The sequence below is a fragment of the Siphateles boraxobius genome, unplaced genomic scaffold (assembly GCF_051911475.1).
Source record: "Siphateles boraxobius isolate OS27281-9 unplaced genomic scaffold, OSU_SipBor_1 66, whole genome shotgun sequence".
Taxonomy (NCBI): domain Eukaryota; kingdom Metazoa; phylum Chordata; class Actinopteri; order Cypriniformes; family Leuciscidae; genus Siphateles; species Siphateles boraxobius.
The window spans coordinates 16,697,056-16,715,942 of NW_027509193.1; positions in this window are offsets into that span (position 1 = coordinate 16,697,056).

The window sequence follows — 18,887 nt, forward strand, 5'->3', positions numbered from 1 at the left end:
TACTATACTTCTACAGATGGCAGCTAATACCATTTTACTTTGGATTATATCTATCATGAAACCATATTAATGTACTATATTATTTACATTCTACTCATTATTTGCTAATTTGCCGCCTTCTTGAAATATCATGATAGTACGTACAAGACTGATTGCTATTGTGGCATATTGAAGATTTTATTTTAATTAATGTTGTAGCTTTAAGAAATACTACAGATTTGCGATAAAAATGTCCTTTTTTTATTTTCTATTTTTGCTAAATATTATAAGTCCTAGCAGCTTTACAGATATAATGTAGCCCTTCTGTCTCTTAGAAAATATGACATAATGCTTTTAAATGTGCTGTACCTTTTATTATTATAAACAGTAGATGGCAGCAGATGTAAAGTGTTCCCAATGAATATTTGTTGCACGTTCATCAATCTGCTGTTGTTTCATTGGGATGTTGATAATAGATCATAATTATATATATACATGTGGGTCGCAACAAAAAAGAATGATATATATATATATATATATATATATATATATATATCATTCACACACACACACACACACACACACACACACACACACACACACACACACACACACACACACACACACACGAATGTGAATGCATTCTGTGATCCTTTTTTGTTGTGACCCACCAGTTGAAAACCACCATAACATTTCAAGCCAGTATCCAAGCTTAATGATGGATCATGGAAGCAACAAATAACATTATCACTCCAACAAGTCTTTACCCAAATGCAAAAGAGTAACAGATTTGTTCCTGGCAGTACTCCCAACAGGATGCTCTGGTTCCTCTAGGGGGCTGCATAGCGCAGATGAAGAAAATTGTAATTCGTTGTTTTTATATAAACTGTCTTAAAGTATATACAGCTCTGAGCCTGGAGACCTTTTGGGAGTCTTCTTTGAAATGGGACAGCTTGTGTGGAAAATGGATCAATGGATGTTTTGGTGTCAGCTTGTGACAGAATCCCTTGTGAGAGTTCAGCATCAAACAAGAGGCTATTCAAAGAGATGTTTGTACTGTCATCTCCCAAAACACAGCTCAGTAAACCAAGATCCATCTTCCGAAGAATCGAAAAATTTATGTGACAGAAAATGTTATGTGGTTTACCACAAAATTGGCTGGTGTAAATGGGCAATCATCGGAGTAAAAGTTTGTTATAGCCAAATACAACTTGTGTTTCATACATCTCTTACTGTTTGGTCTAAACAGTGAATGTCCACACCAATATAACAAAAGCAACTCTGTGATTCTATGAATAACAAACCTAATGAAAGCAAAAAGAATTGTCCATGACACAAGTGGCATATGGTTAATGACAGTAAAAGAAAAAAGATGAACCCACAGGAGTGCTCTTCCTGCTGGATATTGAGCATATTCATTACACTGCCCAGCTGTTGCTGAACCGTCAATCATCTTTATGACATTAGCTGCCTCTGAGGGAAAATCGGAACTGAGATAGCTGAAAAAAGTTGTGAAATATTACATTCATTGCAGCGATATCTCTTCTCTCCTCGGATTATGCGTTTACTAGAGTGTGGGCGGGACAACCTATCACTCACATGACATCACAGCAATAGCAAACCTCAACCATCCAATCAATTCCTGATGGACAAAATTAAGTCCAGTCCTACACTTGTTCTTGTTTGAGAAGAAAAGACTAATAAATTAAAATCGGCATGAAACAGAAATTGTAAGAGTAAAATTAAGTCTAAGACACTAGTGCTGCGTCCGAAATCGCATTCTTCCCTACTATGTAGCATGCGAAAAACAGTACGCCAACAGAGTAGTATATCCAAATACATAGTATTCGAAAAACAGTAGGCGGAAAGTCCCCGGATGACTTACTACTTCCGGCGGGATTCTGAAGTGTAGATTCGATGGACACGTCGCTATCCCATGAGGCCACGGGAGAGGATTTATGAATGGAGGTTAAGCGACGTAACTTACTCTGATTCAGATGTAGCACCTACTCAGTCAGAACGCGATTTTGAGATGCACCGTAGGGGTCACACTTGGGAGCCTCAAGCACCTCTGACATTTTCAGAAAAGGCCAATGGAATCGGCGTGTGGCATTTGCATGCCATTCCACACCCCCAGACGTATAAGGCAGCCAGCATGCACACACACTTCAGGTTTGTTCAGTGGAGCTGAGACAGCATCTGACCCTTAAGTGACAGTTCAAAGTTATGGCAAGAGCTGTGTCCCAATTAAGAGGCTGCATCCTTCGAAGGTCGGACCGAACGTTGCTAAATAGGATGGTCTAGCCTACATAGATTGTTATTGTCGCTATAGCAACTGTGATAGCTGCCGTTGATGCATGACAGAAATGTTTGTACTGGACTATTTTTTAAAGTTATATTCATATCTGAAATATTATAGATTTTATATCTGAAAACTAAACAGCCCTGTTAGACAAATAGTCTAAGTATGTTCACCAAGGTCAATTTCTGTATGTAACAAAGAGTATAAACATACCCACTGCACAGAGTGACGTCTTTTCTATGTAATTTTTGGACGTCCAATTTCGGTCCACTGAAGGAGTTGTTATGTAACGCCAGGCGACGTCTTTATTCAACATCTTTTGCACGTCTAATATTGACGTCGGTGGGACCAAATGTGGTCGTTTGTGGACGTCTTTTCAACATCAAATTTGGTATCTTATATTCATTCTATAACTGTAGTCCCATGTTTCAAAAGGGTAGAGGATGTTTTTTGTACCATGTATTTACATTTATGCATTTGGCAGACACTTTTATCCATAGTGTCTTACATTACACATATTCATTCCTGCTTTCCCTGGAAATCGAACCCATGATCTAGGCGTTGCACTAGGTGGCTGTTACACAAGTGCCAACGCTCTACTGTTTGAGCTAAATTTATAATTAAATAATTATAAATAATCTGTATTCATATGTATTAATCATGCTGATAACAACAATGTTGATATTTGTAAATAAAAAAAATATTTCATATTAATCATGTAAATTTCCTGCACCTGTAATAGACGTCCAAATGAGGTCCAAAATAATGACCCAGTTAAACGGTCAAATGTTGAAAGTCAACATGACGTCCAAGTTGGGTCATGGTTGGACGTCCAAATAGTGGACCTAGTTTGGACGTCGAATAGATGTCCAGAATTGGTCTTGGACCGACGGACCCAATATAGACATGATCATGATATAGACACGTCTATCCGACGTCCAGTGTTTAGTGGGTATATAATCGCATACTAGTAAGATGAAAGTCAACATTTAAACTGCTTAAAGGTTTATTTTTAATTTTTACATTTGCATTAGATATTAGAGTAAGCTTAAAACCAGTACTTACATTTAAATGTGAAATTCGGAAATTTCCCTCAGATGAATCCTGTTGTCATTGGCGCGCACTGAATTCTGCATGGGGTAAGCAAGACAACGAAGAATCCATCTGTTGTATCCTTAATTTTATGAGAAACAAAGGACGAATTTCAATGCCGAATTTGAAGGAGCCTTGAATTGGGACCGCCTTCATTGCACCGTTGTGACTCAATCGGCCTTCGAAGGATGCAGCCTCTGAATTGGGACACAGATAATGCCTCATTCCCTCCATCAGGGAACGTATGTTACATTAGTAGTAACCGATACTTCAATTTACAACATAAATTACAAACAGTTTTACATTAAACTTGGGTTTGAGTTTATGTACTAGCAAGACAAACAAGACAACTTTTTAAAATGCATAGTGGCTTCATAATTTAGGCTATGCAAGTAATATTTTAGAACAAAATGTAAAAGCCTCTTTAAGTAATGTTATCCACTGGCCTTATTTTACACATAAATCTAAAACTGATTTTGAAAACCCATTGGAATTTCCAGCGTTAGCCCATGGTGAATATAGTCTGACATCCTCGCTGAATTAAATATATTTTGCACACTTACTGACATCTAGAGGCCTAAATGAAGTATCAGAAATCATTGACTACTCTCTTGTGAAGGGACTTATTCTGAATAAGTAATTACTAAAAAGTATATATAATATGAAAGTGTATAGTATAAATGTAATCAGGACATACAACATTCGTCATATTGCCCTTATAACGTGACCTACTCATATAAATTCATGTTGAGTGACACTACTGTTCAAACGTTTTGGGTTGAAGTCTCTTATGCTCACTGTAATGTCCGTGGGTGAATGAAGAAGACGACGGTAGGCGAAGATACAAAATAGCAAAGGCTTTATTCTAATAGCAAAGATCCAAAACAACAGAACAGTGTGCTAGTGCACAAACAATAACCAGCAATGAACAGCGTGAGAGGGGAACTTAAATACACAGATAAAGACAAGGACAACAGGTGACGGTGATGATGTTGATGAGGGTGATGAGGCGCAGGTGCAGGTGATGATGACAGGGGATGCTGGGAAGTGTAGTGAAGACACAGACGAAGAAGGCTGTGAATGTGACATATGGGGGTGGGCATCCTGGAGTCCGTGACGGGAAGGCGGACCGGGTGCAGCTGAACGGACTCCAGGATGGTCCAGGCGGCCAGGGCGGAGCAGGACGTGCAGGCGGCCAGGGCGGAGCAGGACGAGCAGGCGGCCGTGCCGGTGAGGACCCCTCAGGCGGCCATGACGGTGAGGACCCCTCGGGTGACCATGGCGGTGAGGACCCTTCGGGTGGCCATGGCGGTGAGGACCCTTCGGGCGGCCATGGTGGTGAGAACCCTTCGGGCGGCCATGGCGGTGAGGACCCCTCGGGCGGCCATGCCGGTGAGGACCCCTCGGGTGGCCATTGCGGTGAGGACGCTTCTGGTGGCCATGGCGGTGAGGACCTTTTGAGTGACCGTAGGCTCTTGAGCGCCCACGGCGAGGGCCTACTGCCCCCCCCAAAAAAATACTTTGGGTGAGTGACAGCCTCAGGACAATGTTCTGGGCTGGACCGAACCAACGGTGAAGGAGTCTCTGGACTGAATGGAACCAGCGGTGCAAAGGTCTCCGGGCTTGCCGGAACCAGCGGTGAAGAGGTCCCTGGGCTGGCCAGAACCAGCGGTGAGGAGGTCTCTGGGCTGGACGGAACCAGCAGTGAAGGGGTCTCTGGGCTGGACGGAACCAGCGGTGAAGGGGTCACTGGGCTGGACGGCGTCAGCGGCGAGGGCTCTGGGCTGCACGGCGTCAGCTGCGAGGGCTCTGGGCTGCACGGCGTCAGCTGCGAGGGCTCTGGGCTGCACAGCGTCAGCGGGGAAGAAGGCTCTGGGCTGGATGGGACCAGCCGTGAAGAAGGCTCTGGGCTGGACGGGACCAGCGGTGAAGAAGGCTCTGGGCTGGACGGGACCAGCGGTGAAGACCGCTCTGGGCTGGACAGGACCGGCGGTGGAGAAGGCTCTGGGCTGGACGGGACCAGCGGTGAAGGCTCTGTGCTGGACGGGACCAGCAGTGAAGGCTCGGTGCTGGACGGGACCAGCGGTGAAGGCTCTGTGCTGGACGGGACCAGCAGTGAAGGCTCTGTGCTGGACGGGACCAGCGGTGAAGGCTCTGTGCTGAACGGGACCAGCGGAGAAGGCTTTGTGCTGGACTGGATCAGCGGTGAAAGCTCTTCGGGACGAGACCCTGGCTGGATGGTCCATTTGGCGGCACGCACTGACATTGGCGGGAGACCGGCCAGGCTGGACATCAACCCTGGATGTCCATAGACTGATCTGGTGGCTGGGCTATGGATGAGAATGGATGGCGTGGCGAAGATGGCTGGAGACGGTGGCGTTCCGGACCGGGACACAACACTCTCCAGACACCGGAACCTAGTCACTCTCCAAGATAGTCCGGTGGTGTCTGGGAGGTCAAGGGGACGATGGAATGTGATCCCGATCCGGAACAGGGTGCTGAGGGTTTCATCTTCCAGGGAACTGCTGAGGGGGAGATGGAAAAACTTTCATGAGAACTCCAGGACATCGTGGTTCTCCTGAGTCAAGTTGATGAACCGGATGCGTTCCTCCATATCTTTTGGCTGGTTATTCTGTAATGTCCGTGGGTGAATGAAGAAGACGACGGTAGGCGAAGATACAAAACAGCAAAGGCTTTATTCTAATAGCAAAGATCCCACACAACAGAACAGTGTGCTAGTGCACAAACAATAACCAGCAATGAACAGCATGAGAGGGGAACTTAAATGCACAGATAAAGACAGGGACAACAGGTGACGGTGATGATGTTGATGAGGGTGATGAGGCGCAGGTGCAGGTGATTATGACAGGGGATGATGATGAAGTCACAGACCAAGAAGGCGGTGAATGTGACACTCACAAATAAATTAATTTGATTAATGTGAAATATCATTGCATTTTAAAATAACTATTTGAATACATTTTAAAATGTAATTTATTCCTGTGATGGCAAAGCTAAATTTTCAGCATAATTACTCAAGTCTTCAGTGCCACATGATTCTTCAGAAATCAGTCTAATATGATTTGCTGCTCAAGAACTCTTTCTTATTATTATCAATGTTAAAAACAATTGTGTTGCTTAATACTTTTGCGAAGGCAATATTATTCTTTTGATGAATAGAATGTTCAAAAGGAACAGCATTTATTTGAAATAGAAATATTTAAGATTTTACTCTCACTTTTATTAATGCATTCTTGCTGAATAAAAGAATTAATTTCTTTCCAAAAACAAAAATCTTACTGACTGAGCCTAACTTCAGTCGCTATGTGAAAGTAATGAGCATATTATGATCTAGTCATCACACATTCAACTATCACATCTTTGGCTATCACTTTAAGTGTGCTTGGTCTCTATATCAAGCCAGTGGTTTAGCTAAAAGCTCCTCTGATGGATCTGATGTTTCTTCCAAGGTAATTGAACGGTAATTAACATGGACGTGTTTTGCAGTGGGCCTGGCCTCACCTGGCAAACTAGGTCATCATTAAAGAGGACAGTATGGCATGGCAGCTGTTTCACCTGTCACATGAGCTTCAGTCCATGCAAGACTCCCAAAACAGCCCTGTAAAAGGTGAGAGAAAAATCTCCGACTGGCAGCGAGTAAAATCCATTCTGATTGTCTGCCTTCCGTAGCTCAGAGCAACAACAACTAATGAGAATTGACCAATGTGAATTGATTGATATCGTTGTGGAGACCCCACATTATTTATTAAGCCATAATCAACCTCCCCATATGCACAATTTGATTATCACTAATCACATAAGTGAGTGTTTCCTTTTTTTCTTCTTTTTTTATGGAGACCAGTGGACTGCCTTCATCAGTTACTTAGAAAATTACTGTGCTTTACGAAAGGATCGTTTTAAAATGTTAACTCTTGATTAGGCAGATCGCTTGCAAAGATGTTTACGTATTTGCTTTTGAAAAGATAATCAAGAATAGGAGAGAACAAAGAAAATTAAAGAATGCTTTTATTTAGTCAAGCAGCATTCAGAAATATTCAGTCATGACAAATGACGTTTGCTTTAGTACAACACATTAAAAGGGGGCTGTGCAAATGAACTGTGTAAAAGTGCTTTCTATTGAGTGCATTACATTAGCTGCATACATTATTGCATTATAGCTGGTGCTGTAAAACTATATTTATTTGGCAGGGTGCGTTCTGTGTATCAATTATATGAATGAGAATGTGTCAGAATGTAATGCTTAGAGAATGTAAACACCAAGCTATGAGCTACAATCTGATGTACAAGTGCAACTCAAGCACAAATAATTTAAAGGAACTGTCTTATGGTCTGTTCATAGAACATTTTTGTTCCACTGCGCTGCAAGTCACCCTGGGGGGGGGGGGGGGGGGGGGGGGGGGTAAAATAATCCAAATTAATCCAATAAATAAAATAATCCAAATTACAAAAATAAAACAATGCAAATATTACTAAATGTTACATTAAAAAGTGTATTAAAAAACAGGTTAAGTAACACTATCCAACAGCGACAACAGCGGGAGTCCACATCTCTCTTGCCTCCTTCGAGCCTATAGACTTTATGCCGAACATAACATGAATAAACAGGAAATCTAGTCTCATCGCATCCACTTGTCACAGAAAGTGTTAACAATAGAATTAACTGACGGCGATATTTACTTTTTAGGCAATCATCTAACCTAAGTAGTTACACCTTTTTCCAGACTCCCGCAATAACACATTCCCTTGCTCATGAAGTTAACACTTTTTACTTTTGGTGTTTTATTCTATTAAATATCTAAATGTTAGTGAGAAGAAGAAGCATGAAAAAAAGCATGCGGTGGGTTAAGTGGGGGGATAATAGAGAATGGGGAAAGTATTGTGAGAGGAGGCCGTGCCGCCATCGCGCTTTGATTGGATTCATGCAATAAATCCCGCCTCTTGTTTCGTGAGTTCCGCGTTTCGTGAATCAATCAAAATGATGGCGCTCATGGTAAGACCAATTAAAAAGTAAGTAAACAACTCAATCCTTTAGTTCGTTATAGAGATTAAGGGTTTTTATATGCTGGAGAACAACATGTTTTTATTAGCCATCGAGCTTGAATCACCTGTATTATAACTCGTCTTTTTCCCAGGGGGCACTCCAACACAGGAAAAGACCATGAACATAGCTTCCTTAAATACATCTCATGTCTTAGCCTAACTTGCTGGATGGCACATCATCATGTAAAAATGCTTAAAAACACTAACTTGATGAGATTTAAACTTTGTTTTAATATTAATAACATAGTTAATGTTAAAATACAAAATAGAAGTGTTTTTCTTTTTTTGATGTAATGTTTATTTAACCAGGAAAATGTGGCAACATTAAGTAACATGGGAGATGAATCTACATTTTATTTATTTAATAAAAATAAAAAAAACTGTGAGGACTCTGCTTTCTCATTCCAGAACACCACTGTACGACACTGCCTTAAACACGAATGTTCAGCATGAAGATTCAACGTGATTTTCATATTTTCTGTTCAGACCAATGCATTAAACAGTGGAAATAGCAGAAGGGCTGAATAAAAACGCAAATCCACTCTCTGACAGTAAGTAGCATTTACAAAAAAGCAGAAATACCCATTACCCCTGTTGCTCGGAGACGTGTATTTAATTCTGCCTGGCTTCGTTTGGAACTATTGTCTCTAATTGTCCGCATTATATTGTGACTAAAATCAATGTAGGTTACTCTGTATTAACTTTTTGTTTATAGAATAGTTATATAAAGAAATATCAAAGACAGGAAACGCCATCAAGGCTTGTCCAGTCTAGTTAGGGAGATTTTAGATACAAGCTCCTGAACCATCTGTAGCTCTTCAGGATTAATCAATCCATTGATCTAATTGACAGATAATTCCAGTGAGTGTGGTGTCAGAGAGACCACCGTTAATAAATGAAAAATGGGCAGGGGTGTCATCAGTTCCAATTTAGAAGACAGAGCCAAAATGAATCACACAACGTGACTCCACAACACGTTTTTTTATGAGGTGGGTTTAATTCATGTGAATAAAGCTATCGAGCACAAGCTTCTAAAGATGGAAATTAGAGTGTACCATTACAAATGCTCCTGCACTCTCATTTTTACAAAGGACCAATTGGCCTAAATGGAGTTCCCTTTCAAGGGAACTCGAGCTGCGTTTGAGACGCGGTGGGAACGCTCTGCGTGATTACGTCGTGAAGCACCTGTAAAATCAGTCCAATGGAAGCCTGCTACGACAAAGGTGACGTCATAGACCAGGAAACTATAAAGCAACCCTGAAATCAGGCCGCGATAGCTTCTGTACCTTCAGCAACCGCTCTCTGTATATCTGTCCTTGTCTATTTATTGTTGTCTGTCAAGACCAATATATATTCATATATCCATCATAAAATGGCGAGCAAGCAAGATTATAGGTGGTGTGTTGTCCCCTGCCCTCGCTATATCACGGGTGGGGACACGCATCAGCTTTGTGTTGCTTGTTTTGGAGTGGAGCATGCCCAGTCAGTCCTCGAGGGGGCTGATTGTGAGCATTGTATGAGTCTATCTATAAAGACGCTCCGCTCCCGCCGATCGTTCTTTGAGGAGGACGGTTCGGTTCGCGTTCCCCGGGGTGCGGGTTCCGCTGCTGCTGAGGCTCAGCTTTGACTTTCATCTTGGGGTTCGCAGATGGATCTAGTGGCAGGGCTTGAGACGGGCCCGGCCCTTTCTCAGCCCTTACCTGCTGGATCCGGTGTCTCTGCCCAGGAAGGAGCCCGCTCTGTGGCTTCTCCTTCCCGGGCTGGGGCACCAATATTGCGGCTATCCAGTTCTGAGGATCTGGATGTCGCGAGTATGGGGGATTTTGAGTGTTCGCCAGCTCATACCCCTGCTGATGAGGAGCTTATGGAGGTTTTATCTCGTGCTGTAGCTAAATTAAATATTGACTGGCCAGCCGATGATGTTGATGTGGTATCTAGAAAAAGTCTGTTAGATGAGCGTTTTCTACCATCTAGGTCACAACCTCCTCATCGTGAACTCCCGTTTTTTTCCGAGCAAAATTCAAGGTATTGAGCACTTTGGTTATCTTTCTATGACTTGGGCAAAAGACACAATAGCGAGTTATCTTTCCCCCGAGTCATCTTCTCCTCTGAAAGCCCCGACGTTACCCACCAAACCTTTAAAAAATGCATCTTTGTTGGTGGGTAAAGCGTATTCGGCAGCAGGTCAGGCCGCGGCATGTTTGCACACTATGTCGATTCTCCAAGCGTACCAGGGTGACCTGCTGAGGGACATAGACGATTGTGAGGAAGTTAGTGCTCACGCAATTCGAGAATTGCGTCGCACGACAGATTTATCTCTCCGGGCCACCAAGGAGACGGCCAAGTCTGTGGGCCACGGAACGCCATTTATGGTTAAATTTATCTGAAATAAAGGATAAAGATAGATCTGTTCTTCTGGACGCACCGCTGTCACCTACAAGACTGTTCGGCGACGCTATAAATTGTGTCGTCGATAGGTTTCAAGAAAATAAGAAACAAGCGGCTGCGTTTCAGAGGTTTCTTCCTCGCCGGTCTAGTGTCCCCGAGGCTGCTCGTGGTATAAAGTCTGAGCAGCCTCGTCTTTCTACGAGCTCCGCTCACAGAGTTCAGCAAAAATAGAGCGTTGCAGCTCGGGCACCTCCTCAATCTACGGTTCCTGAGTGGCGGTCGCAGCCCAAGCCTGTTAGGGGTAGACAAGATCTGAGGACTGTTATCTCTAGGAGAGCTTGGTCTAAGAAGAAGTCCTGACGCCAAAAAGGCTATCAGGCTTCTGAGGGTGGTCCCCTCCAGAGAGGAACGATTCCGAGGAACCGTCCCTCCTTGGCACCCTCCGGGGGACGACTCTCCGGGGAGAGCCGCAGCGTTGCCACTTCGGTTGTTCCCTGCCGGTTCGCCGCTTCAGGGCGCCGAGGTGTAAGCGTCCCCGTGCGATCCTCTGAGGAGGGTTGTAGAACGGTCAGTTCGGTTGTTATCCTAAAAGTAGGTTAGGTAAATACAACTTCAAAGTTGGGTAAATACAGCCTCAGATGAAAAAACAAACAAAGGACATAGCATATTACACTGTGTCATTATTCATGTAACAAAAATAAAGCCAAAATGGAAAAGCCATGGGTGGCAAACTAAGTGCACTCTATGAGTCAATTGCTTATATATTCATTGACTCCTTCTTGTCTCGTGTTTCTGTTGTTATCTGTGTGGGTGTGTATGAGTGGGCGTTACCACTTCATTCACTGATCAGCGATCCAGCTGATCATCATCTACTCACCAGCTGCAGCTCATTCAGAACCATATATATTGCTCACCGTTTTCTCCTCTCATTGTCAGATCGTTGTATGAAGTCCCTCGTGTGTGTTGGTCCCTCCTGTTGGCGTTTCAGCTCTTGTCTTGTTCATGTTCACTTGGATTATCACCGGCCGTGGATTACATCACCTCACCTGGATCTTCACTTCACTTCTTCACTATTCACCGGACTCCTGACCAACTCGTCCCTGCGTCACCAGTAGATTGTTGTGTGTCATCTGACCGTGGACTGAGTATTGTTTCTTGTGTGTCATATGACCGTGGACTGAGTATTGTTTCTTGTGTGTCATCTGACCGTGGACTGAGTATTGTTTCTTGTGTCATCTGACCGTGAACTGAGAATAAACACTCTTCACTTGCATCTTTGCTTCTGTGGTCTTTACCGTTACACAACATGCATGTCAGAGGGGTCAGATGCAGAACTCTCACTTTCAACATCCGTTCCATCAAGGTCATGCTCCATTCCTGATATGAAATTTGGATCTCTGGTCTCCTCTTCATTTGATGGACTTGATGGCCAAGCTGGAGAATGAACTGGTCAGTCAATCTCATTACTAGCATCCTCTAATTAATTTAGAGTTGCATTGATCGTAGATTCATCAGTCTCAAAGTCCGACCCGGAGTCATCAAAAGCCGGTTCAACACAATCCTCCCTCTCGTCAACAGGTAAGAAATTTGCACGTAAAAGTAAGTTTTTGTGAACCACCTTCTCCTGATTGGTCCTAGTCTTCCTTACACGGAATGTATGACATATTGTATCTACAGATACCACAACATGCAATGTTGAGTCCCACTTGTCAGCCAGCTTGCGCCGTCCACGCTCTCCTTTATTAGCGAGCAACACATAGTCTCCTTCCTCAATGTATCGGCCTTGGACGTTTCAGGTCATCGCCTCCTTGAGATCGTCCTAATTTTGTTCCACATACTGGTCATAGTCTGTGACTTCGTTATTGCGATCTATATTTAGGAACACCAAATCAACAGGCAATCTGGGAATTCGTCCATACATGAGGAAAAACGGGGCAAAGCCAGTTGACTCATGGGCCGTACAGTTGTAAGCGAACGTCAGGGTTTGCAGCATTTGCGGCCAGTTCTGTTTGGCTCTCGGAGGCAATGCCCTGATCATATTACCCAAAGTGCAGTTGAATCTCTCGACTTGGCCGTTGCCCATCGGGTGATATGCCGTGGTTCGTGACTTATGTATGCCAGCAATCTGCAACAGTTCCTTGATCAACCTGCTTTCGAAGTTTGCTCCATGGTCTGAGTGGATTCTTTGTGGAAATCCATAAACACAAAAGAACTTGTCCCATAATTGACAAGCGACATGAGATGCTGACTGGTTCCTGCACTGAAACGCATTAGCCATTTTCGTGATGTGGTCCGTTACCACAAGTACATCAACGCTCTTGCAGGAAGAATCTTCAGCAGACCAGAAGTCTATACAGACTAATTCTAGTAGACTGACAGTTCGGATGCTTTCTAAAGGGGCCCTCCCCTCTGGTTCGGGGGTTTTGCTGACCACACAACGTTGACAGCGTCTCACGTACTCACGGGTGTCACTTTCCAGTCCAACCCAAAGAAAATCTCTGTCTAGCCAAAGATAACGTTCTTCCTTGACCTTGATGGCCTGCCTCGTCATAGATGCCACGCAAGACTTCACTGACCAGTGAATCAGGAACTATGAACTGGTAACGTTTAAACTTAGTTACGGGATCCTTGCAGATATGGTACAGGATGCCATCCAACAGCTTTAATCTGTCCCATTGCTTCAACAGTTTCAAGGACTTGTAAGGTTCCTTAGCCCTCCGAGATGGTCTCTTACCTCGGCACACATAGAAGAGAACTCTAGAAAGCATGTGGTCACCTTCTTGCTTCTCTCGAAGCTCTTCCAGTGAGTAGACAGGTAACGGGTTCTGACCAGCAGGCATCATCCGTTGGGTTTCTTGAGCAAGCCAGGAAAGGACTCTCCCCTCTGCTCCCACATCCCAATTTGCATGAGCATCAAAGATATCAGAGACCTGATCAAAAGACAATGGCTAAATTTGTGACACATTGGCTATTTGTGCTGAGCCTGAAGGAATCCTGTATGGTGTCTTTCCTTGTCTGTTTGGACTGTTCAAGCAAAAGGTCGTAGGGTTCTGCCACTAATCTATCACTCACAAGACCAGGAACAAACAGCTGACGGCTCAGAGCGTCGGCAACCACATTCTTGGTGCCAGGTATGTACTGGATGTCAAAGGTGTACGGGGCCAATTTAGCTACCCACCTCTGTACACACGCGTCTAATTTCGGCTTTGTTAAAATGTAGGTTAACGGATTATTGTCCGTCCAGACTGTGAAGGTATGTCCCTTTAGCCAATGGCTAAATTTAGACAGACCATTTCAATGCCAGAAACTCAAGACGGTGCACAGGGTATTGGACTGAGCTTTTGTAAGAGCCTGACTTGCAAAGGCAACAGGTCGTGCATTGGACTTTCCTACAAGTACTTGTGACAGTACTTCTATACCATCCAAGGAGGCATCTGTAGAGAGGACAAATGGGTGGGTGAAATCAGGGTGCGCCAACACTACCGAGCCCACAAGCGCTGACTTAAGCTGTTCAAAGGATAGGGCACATTCTCTAGTCCAATCTGACGAGCTGAGTTTCCTAAAAACGGCACGACCCTTTGAGAATCCCCTTTTCCCTTTGGCTGCAGCGGTTAGTGTGAAGAGCGGTTTGGCGATGCTGGAACAGTTAGGGATAAATACATAATATATAATACATGTAACATATGTACATACATGGGGTAATACATAACCATACCCAAAAAAGACTATCTTTCTTTTGGGAAGGGGAGGCCCCATCATCCATCATGAGATCCTTTTCGGTGACAGCTGTAATGGCAGCAATTTTGTCGGGATCAGTCGCAACTCCATGTTCATTCACAATATGACCAAGGAACCTGACACTCCTTCTAAGGAAGTAGCATTTCTTTGGCGCCAACTTCAACCTATGAGCACTCAATCTCTCGAAGACCATCTCCGACCTTTCCAAAGCCTTCTCTTCATTGGGAGCTACCACCAGAAGATCATCTAAATAACAAAGCAGTGTAAGGAAGTTTTGGTCACCGAATATACTCATCATAAGCCGCATGAAACTGGCTTGGCTGTTGCATAGTCCCTGTGGAAGACGATTGAACTCGTAGAGCCCTAGAGGTGTGGTAAAGACTGTAAGTTTCTTGTCTTCCTCACACATGGAGATGTTGTAGAAGCCAGATGTAAGGTCCATTGCGCTGAACAATGCATTCCCTCCCAGAGCAGCAAGACAATCAGCTTGATGAGGAAGAGTGTGTGTATCCTTAATAGTGCGTGAATTTAGCCAGCGGTAAATAGCCAGATACGGAGGTCTACACTCTTCTTCCACACGAGAACCAAGGGAGAGGCCCACTCGCTGCTGTATTTACGAATGAAATCACGCTCTTCCATCTCGGACAGTACTTGCCGTAACTTCTGATAGTGCCCTGGCGGCACACGCCGATAAGGCAACCGGAAGGGCCGGTGGTCAGACATATGAATCCGATGCACAAAGTCTCTAGCACTCCCGCAGTCTACTTTGTGCTTTGAGAAAACATGTTCATACTTCTGGACCAAGCGCAATAACTGACTTTTCCATTGAAGTGACGCTTCACAAGAATCAATGTCTAAGTCACTCAATCCCATTTTCTGTAAGATGTTCTGGAAGTCTGGGTTGTGTGATCCGTCATGCACAGTTTGACTCTGGGCTTTAACAGTCTCAAAGGGTCGTTCCCCATCCATTTCCAAATCTTCCAACGCCACACATGGAGAAACATTGACTATTTTAGAATTTCTCTTCAAAGTGATGGGGCTTGTCAGTTGGGTTAAGCATCCTTACTGGGACCCACCTATCAGCAGTCATAGAAACCACCACACGTCCCACGATAACATCCTTCTTATGAGTTGGTGATCTAGTTGGCTCAATCAACACCGCACTGCCTTCTGATAGAGGTGTTGTAGGAGGGAGCTTAGCATACACCAGGTGCTCCTTCCTTGGCAGCAACGTGACTGCTTGAACCAGTTTGGCCGTGCCAATTGTGTCAGGCATCTCATCATCTCTCCATCTGTCAAGACCAGAAAGTACATTAAGAAACTGCTCAACCTCAGCATCTTTCGTTGATTCAGGCATATTTACAACACGCCAGAATGTGGGTATCTGCCTTAACTGGCTCAAGATGAATTTAAGGACGTTGGTGCCCAGTATCAAATCGTCCCGTTGTCTTGTAACAACCAGAGTGGGTACACTGACTTCATACTTGTACACTCTCATCTTCAGCTGATATATACATTTCGGCGCAACCTGAACACCACCACATCCAACCAGCATAATATTGGCCTGCATCTCACACTGATCCAGAGAAATACCTGCGTCCAATAAGCGAGATTCCGCAACTTCACTGATGGTGCAAGCCATAGAGCAAGGCACTGTCTAACAATGCTTTCAAAGAAATGCGGTCATTGACTGGAACTTCGGTATAGAAAAGGCTGTCTGCCTGTGCCAGCTGCGTCACATTCTGAAACAGGACCACATTATCACTAGCAACTGTCTTACAAGTCGACTCATATATGTTTGATGCATCATCTTGGAGGGTCTGAACTTCTTCACCCACACTATCCCCTCCCAAGTGCAGGTGTGTCAGTTTCCCTGAATCTCTGAGCGGCTCCCAGACTCAGCACTTTTCCTGGGGCAATCCCTGCGCTGGTGACCGACTTCTAAGCAATTTAAGCATCTTTTCTCAGACATGCAGTGTGACCGTGTGGATTGGGTTCTCTCGCCACAAACACGACATTTGGATGGACAAGACCAAGAAGTCATTTGCGGTCTGTCAGGAGCAGCCTGTGCATTAGTGCGGTCGAGCACCCTTTCCAGCATGCTGAGCACTCGCTCTAATGTACCTGTGTCAGTCAAGGCCGTGTGTGGAGCCACTGTGGCGATCTCAGTTATGGGTCCTGGTAATGCATGCTGCTGAATTAACTGCAGTGTTGTCCATAGTAGTGGTTTCTGTGTGGCTGACGGCGGTAGTTGCTGCTTGGAACGAATTGCCAGGGAGAGAGTAAGGATGTGGTTTCTTTGTTCTCAGCTCCCTTTGATGCTCGTCAATTGCCTGTTGCACCTCTGCTGATGACCACTTCGTGATAGGCTTGTCCCTGAACACACTAGAAAGTTCAACATTAGGGCAGTTTCTAATGAACATCATTGTGATTTCCTGTGAAATGTTCTTCATTCGACTACCCTGTTTCTGCAGGTGATTATCAGCGATTTCGGCCACATTATTGAGACGGACCCAATAATCGACAGGGCTCTCTTTGGCATATGGCATTGTAGAATAGAAGTCTGCCAGTGGAAGACAAGATTCTGGGGTCTCACTGAAATATCGTTAGAGCATTTTGTAAATGGTTTCAGGGGTAACAAACATGTCAGGTGAGTGATTACTTTTTAGCCCTACTTTTACAATGTTTTTAGCTCTACCCAAAAGGTGGTTCAGAACCTCATTGGCATGCTCTGCTTTCGGGCGATCACACTTCTGTAAGTAAACCTCAATTAACTCTATCCACTCATTAACAGTATGTTTATCTGTACCATCACCACGGAAATTAGGAGGGCCCCTGCTGTCTGAACGTACAATCAGATTCAACCTGGATAAGTCAAGTGTAGTGCTAGCATGATCGCTTTTAGCTGGCTCGGGAGCAGTCTGATGCCCCAGAGCAGAAGGACTATGATCAGCTAAGAGCCGGTCCAAAATACTATCGCTAATCTGGCTACCAAGCTTCTCAAGTAGCTCTGTTATCTGCAAACGATTATCATCACAGATTGGGGCAGGTGTAAAAAAGAAGCACCAGCACTGACTTTTCCTTCCATTTGTGAAAAGCCTAAATTGATATTGCAAATTTGATCGTTTTCTTTACGTCTCACAACACCATCTGAGTTGATGAAACCTCTACCCCTCCCCAAGATTGGTGTAAACATATTGTACATCTTACTGTCCATACTGGTCAGTAGCATATAACAAAATAAATTGATTCAATGTCTTAGTGATTCAATGTGTGATTCGAAAAGTCAATGTTAATAATTTAAGAAAACTGTATGAAACAAGGAAAGTTCATTAGCTGACACTGGAAGGCAGGACTCGATCCACGGCTTGACACCTGGCAGACGACGGCGTCCTGCTTTGAGAATCCAGGGAAGTCACAGCAACAGTTCCACGTAAACGAACAACACCCGGCGATCGGCTGTGGCTGATCAGTTGTATCCAAGAAGGTCACGGCACCAGTTTTATGTAGCAGATCCAGTTCTGTACATAAGGAATTCCACACAGCAGACAGCAGGATGGCTTCAAAACGACTCAATTTATTGTCCCTGGAAATATATGGGACAATTTGATCAGAAAATTTTCATTGCGCCAACCTCTTTCCACGTTATATACACAATATTAAGTGGGAAGAGTGAGAAGAAAACAAGTGCGTCTTGCCCCGCCAGCCTCCATTTGCGATCTGAAGCTAACGTAACACAATGTGATACATGTTTAACATTATGTAGCAGCCTACACATTAAAACAAATAATCCATTACAGTTGTTAAAGGAAGTAATAAAATGTCTGAATGTGTATTCTTCAAACATATGATTCATAACATAAGAATAATGTTTGTACAGATCCACAAACAAATATCCCCTCAAGACATCAGGCACGTTCACATTAAACTATTGAACCGCAAGGCCAGAGTAATAGATGGAATTTAAACAATAGAATGTATTACAGAATATGAGAAATAAAGATAGAATACATCTGTTCAAAAGCACAATCCACATATCCATTATAGACCCAAATTACATACATTAATCACTTTATACTGGTTAAATTGAAGAATTGAACATACCTGGAAACATATGGGACAATTTGATCAGAAAATGTTTGTTGCGCCAACCTCTTTCCACGTTATATATAGGGATGCACCCATATGGAAATTTTGGCCGATACTCTTTATATTTGGAAGCCGATGACCGATAAATTGTCCGATAAATGCAAATCTTAATATTATTTTCTCTGATTACAAAAACAAAAGCAAAACGAATACAGTGAACTGCTTTTATTTCTTTTTT